Here is a 6,000-nt window from a genome sequence, read left to right on the forward strand (position 1 = left end):
AGAGACTTTTCAGTATTCAAATTAATCTTAAAAATCAACCACTTTGAATTTTGAAGTGAATCCAATTGCAATAATTCACATTTAACAAACTCTAATTTACTATGTAAAAATATGATATGGGTTCTGTACATGATCATGGCCTAGATTAATTAAAGGACTATATGGCTATTCTAGTTAGTTGATATTGTCCAAAACTATTATGTAAATTCTATGAAGTGTTCACTTCATTTAAATCTTGTCCCAAATACTTTCATATGAAGTATTGACCCCTGGTCCAAGACTCTCAAATGAAATGCTTGGTGAATTTAAATCATAATAGGCATTATTAAATGGTATGAGGTTGTAACATCCCAAATTTTTCAAATTCCAAAAGCATGCATTTCATACATGTGCATCATGACATTTTTGCATTTAGGGAAAATTCTAAGTGCATTTCAAAAACCAAACCCTAAATGGCATGACTAGCCACTTAGGCATCTATGCCAATTTTGATTTTAAAAGTATTTTATTTTGTTTCAAAAATGGTTCCAAACTGAAGACATTCTCACAAGGTTTCCATCGATACCTTGCTCGCATTTTTCTGATTATATTTGGGTGCTCAAATGCATATTCAAATAAGAGAAAGAAAAAGGAAAAAAAAAAAGAGAGGCCGACCCAACTGGGCCGACCAGGCCAAGGCAGGCCCAGCCGGCCAGCCCAGGCCACCACCAGCCCAGCCGGCCAGGACAGCCCGCGCGCCCCGTCACCCCCAACCTCCGCTCGCTGCACGACCTCCTGTACGTGCGCACGTACAGGGAAACCCGCCGGCCACCTCCACGACCCCCACCTCCCCACGAGCCCTCCCCCACTCGACCCGAGGCGCCCCCTATATAGCCCACGCGCCCCTCTTCCAATTCCCCACCCCTCCCTCTCCAAACGCGCCCCCAGGCTGCCCAAATTGCTCGCCGGAGCCGCTCGCCGCCGCGCCGCCTCCAGCCGCCCGTCGCCGCCGGCAGGGCCGGGCCGAGCCCGCCGCCGCCCCCATCCGACGCGTGCCGCCGAGCCGCGCCTCGTCCACCGCCTCGCCGCCGCGGAAGACCGCTTCGAGCGCCGCCGTCGAGCACGGCCAGGCCGCACCGGCCAGCCACCTCGCCGCCGCCACGTCATCGCCACGCAAGCGTGCGTCGCGCGCCACGTCCGCGCCTAGTAAGCGCCATGTAGGCACAGCCCTTTTCCTTTCTTTTCTTTCCCCATCTCTGTCTTTTAATCTGATCCGTAGATGTTATGAAGATCCAACGGATCATAGAGGCTGATCCGCCACGAAGGGGTACGCACCAATCAGGTTGCGCCAAGTGTCAGGGACACACCCTAGTTTTCGTTTAAACAGGATTTCGATAGTCCGCGCTTCGTAAAAATCATAACCAGAGTTCCGTATGTCCAAAAATCACAAACTTTATATCGTTGGAATCCTAAAAATATAAGGAACATTTTGGAACAATAAAATGTGTACTTTCAGAAGTTTGAAAACCATTCATATTTAAATGCCTAATCGGAGTACTTTACCCGTAAAAAAAAGATCTACATAACATTTTCGGGTGATTTCTTTCGCATATGATTGCAAATGTTATCCTCTGTCCAGAAGTACCAAAACCACCATTTTTCTACTGTACCAAAACACCTTTGCATTTAATGGTAGTTTCCCCTCGCTAGTGCGACATAGATGGTCGATGGTTCGCATTAATTCAAACAACCATAAAACTTGACCATTGCATCATGCATATAGTGACAACCAGAGATCAATAAATGGAGTGCATTTGTGTAAAGATCATATGCATCTCATGTCTATGCTTGTGCATTTGTGTTGTGCATTGTGTTTATGGTGCTATGTATGTATGCTTGTAGATTGCGACTGTGACAGCTGCAACCTTTGTGACTGCGAAGATTGCAACTACTCCCGCTGAAAAAGGCAAGTGACACACACCAAAAGTCCCAGTTTTAATTCCCGCACTGTAGTGTTTTTATAGTAGACATGTCTAGGGTTTATGCTTTATGCTTGCTAGTAAATCCTAGTAGTTTAGCTACACCACTCCTAGACTCCCTTAGCCGCCATTAAATTTAGTTGATACCTGCTATGCCATGGAAAAAGGTTTTGATAGAGGTTAAGGAAAAACAACTAAGTTTAATGAATTACCTGGGTGAATGGTGGAGTTATGGAGAGGGTGGCTGTATCAGGGGGCAAGACCCTGGTGCTAGTGCACACTTGCGGAAAGTCACCCAGGTTTAAAGAGATTGTAGACAAACCTTGCTCATTAGCTTCACGTACAACCACATGCTACTATGGCTCTGGCTTGACAAAGTATGTTGTATGAACCCGGATCCTAGGGGCCAGGTGGTGGTAGAGGGATACTGTAGGTGGAACGGGGCCCTTAGGGAATGGTTCGGGTGATTACACACAGAAGGTCTCGGCCACGGTCTGCACCTGTCCTTTGAGCAAAATGTGCATCGAGGTAGAAGGATTGACCTGGCCATGTGGGTAAAGGTGTACAACCTCTCGAGAGTGTAAATCTAAGTACTTAGCCGTGTCCCCGGTTATGGACAACTTGAGCGAACTGACAAGTCCTTGTTCGAAGATCTCCTCATCCCAATTTCTTAAATAAAATTTGATGGGTGAACAAGGGTAGGAAGGTACATTGGGGCTTTACCAATGTTACTGTTAATTGGTACATTGGGGATTTACCAATGTTACTATTAATTAGATTGAAAGAAAATGTTTTCATAAATTATAGGGAAAAATTGGCTTTATGCAAAATGAACTTGAGCTCTACCTGCCAGATGTGCACGTAGGTGTAGGATGCCTTTTGAGTCCACAAAAGTGTCCTTGCCAATACTATTCCAAATGTATTGATTCCTTCGGGCTGCAACGTTTGATGTTGCAGGTATCCCTAGTTGCTGAAGAAGATGTTAGGATCACGAGTCTTTGCCCAACATGTCTGCCTGTGGCATCCGTGAAGGAAGAGGACTCCATGCTATTTGCTTTCCGCTTGATGTTGAACTCTGATTTATGTTTATGCTAGCCCTAGAGCTATGCAAGTTGTATCGAACTATTTTATTTTCGCTGGATCTTAGGTTGTAATGAAGACCTTTGCTACTTGGTATTTCATCTTAAACTGTGTGTGCTAGCAGTTCGATCCAGGGACTAGCACTAATGCACAGGGACTTGCACTTTATTTAAAGTGTGGTCACTACAGATGGTATCAGAGCATTGTGTTGCCCATAGGTTCGTGACCCTAGGTTTGGATTAGAAATAGGAAGACCTTAGGATGAAATTCCCTCTTATCTATCTAATCCTTTCTCTATTGAAAAGAAATGTTTGCAAATTGGTTTTCTTATACTCTCACCTATTTCATCTTTTTAAAAAAAAAATCTTCATCCTTTGGACGTCCAATCTTTGAAGACCTCAAGGAAGTGGAAGAGAAGCTGGAAGCACCCAAGATGGAAATAGAGTAGACCACCACTTTCTCTCCTTTATCAGACCAACGATGTATTAAAAATGTATTGATCATACCAAATTGTGGTATGACCATACTAGTTTGTTAGTGTTTAAAAATATTTGCTTGCGTGATTTTGAGGATTGTTTATTTGCTTGTGTTGTGTGAGGGTAGGAAATTTTATTTCTCCTTAGCTCTAGTCTAATTCTATTCTTACCTCTCAAACCCCACAGTATGCCGCCCCGCCGAGAGCCCGAGGTGCCAGCCTATGTTCAGCAGATGATGGAGGCACAGGCCCAGCTGATGCAAGTAGTGACTCAAACCATAGCCCAGCTGAACAACAACCTGCAGAACAATAACAACAATCCACCACCCCCGCCACCGCCACCTCCGCCACAGCAGGACCGTCTGACCAGGTTCCTGAGGTTGAACCCTCCCACATTCTCCAATTCTCCTGAGCCAATCGTAGCTGATGACTGGCTGCGTACAATTAACAAGAAATTGGACACCATTCAAGCACATGGGGAAGAGAAGGTGCGGTTCGCCGCACATCAGCTTGAAGGACCCGCAGCTGAATGGTGGGACAACTACCAGATCACCTACCCTGACATCGCAGCCATCACTTGGGATCAGTTTCAGAATGCCTTCCGCACTGCTCATGTTGCTTCTGGAGTCATTGCTCTGAAGAGGCGCGAGTTTCGTGACTTGCGCCAGGGATCTCGCTCCTTGTCTGACTATGCTGAGCTCTTCAACAAGTTGGCTCGTTATGCACCTGAAGATGTGAACACTGATAGGAAGAGGCAGGAGGAATTCATGAGAGGCCTCAATGATGAGATATCCATTCAGCTTTGTGCTTCTAGGTACGCCAATTACCAGGAGTTGTATGACAGCGCAGTGGCAGTTGAGTCCAAGCACAACAGTATGGAGAACCGGAAGAGAAAGCACGGATATGACAAGTATGGATCAGGACCAGCTCACAAGATGCGGTCATATGGAGAAGGTAGTGGAAGTTCTGGCCATCACAAGTATGGTGGCAATGATGGTGGAAGCAAGCACCACCACAATGGTCACAAGAATCACCACCACAACAACTCTTGGAAGAGTAATGGCAACCATCATGGAAATGGCAATGTCCACAACAACGGCAATGGCCACGATAACAACAATGGTCATCGCTTTGTGAAGAAGGACCTCAGCCAGGTGGAGTGCTTCAAGTGCAGGAAGACAGGACACTTTGCCAATGACTGCCCTGAGAAGAAGGCTGAGGAAGCAAGGAAGGTTGTGGATGCAGGCAAGCCGAACCCGTTCCAGAAGGGGCATGCCAACCATGTCAATGTTGAGGAGATCTATGATGAGCCGGACGCAGTGATCGGTACATTCATGCTCAATTGCTTTTCAGCACTTGTTCTATTTGATACTGGTGCATCGCATTCTTTCATATCAAGAGCATTTGTGGTTAAGAATAATCTTCCCACCGAAACAACGGGATGCCCTCTTAGAGTAAGCTCTCCAGGGGGAGAGATGTTAGTAACTGATGGATGTAGAAATTTGACCCTGCAAATTGGAAAACATAAGTTCCCAGCCAACTTAGTAATCCTACCATCCCAAGGTCTAGATGTAATCCTAGGCATGGATTGGATGACCACTTATGGAGGCATAATAGATTGTGCAAAGAGATCAATTACACTCACAACCCCAGAAATGAAGAGGATTCGTTTCAATTCAACCTTTGAGCTTAAAAGTAGTAAGGTCAACTCTCTTAAGGGGGTTAGCATGGAGACTGTGCTCGTTGTGAGAGAATACCCGGACGTGTTCCCAGAAGAGTTGCCAGGAATGCCACCAGACAGAGAAGTTGAATTTCTCATTGAGCTGTTGCCTGGAACTGGACCAATAGCCAAGAGACCATACAAGATGGATGTAGAGGAATTGAAGGAGTTGAAGAAGCAGCTTAAGGAACAAATGGAAAAAGGTTTCATCCGACCTAGTTCATCGTCATGGGGAGCCCCTGTTTTGTTTGTGATGAAGAAAGATTCTAGCAAGAGATTGGTAATGGATTATCGATCACTCAATGAAGTCACTATCAAGAACAAGTACCCGTTGCCCAATATCAACGACCTATTTGACCAACTGAAGGGAGCAAAGGTGTTCTCCAAAATTGATCTTCGATCGGGCTACTTCCAAATGAAGATCAGAGAGCAAGACATACCTAAGACCGCATTCACTACTAGATACGGTCTGTATGAGTATACAGTTATGCCATTTGGTCTAACCAATGCCCCGGCATATTTTATGGCCATGATGAACAAAGTGTTCATGGAATATTTGGATAAGTTCGTAGTAGTATTCATCGATGATATATTGATATACTCAAAGGATGAAGCCGAACATGAGAGGCACTTGCGCCTAATCATGGAGAAGCTTAGAGAACACAAGTTGTATGCCAAGTTCAGCAAGTGTGAGTTCTGGTTGGATAGGGTTGGATTCCTTGGACATATAGTTTCAGCAGAAGGAGTCGCAGTTGATCCGAGTAAAG

This window comes from Lolium perenne, chromosome 6 (genome assembly GCF_019359855.2).
Source record: "Lolium perenne isolate Kyuss_39 chromosome 6, Kyuss_2.0, whole genome shotgun sequence".
Taxonomy (NCBI): Eukaryota; Viridiplantae; Streptophyta; class Magnoliopsida; order Poales; family Poaceae; genus Lolium; species Lolium perenne.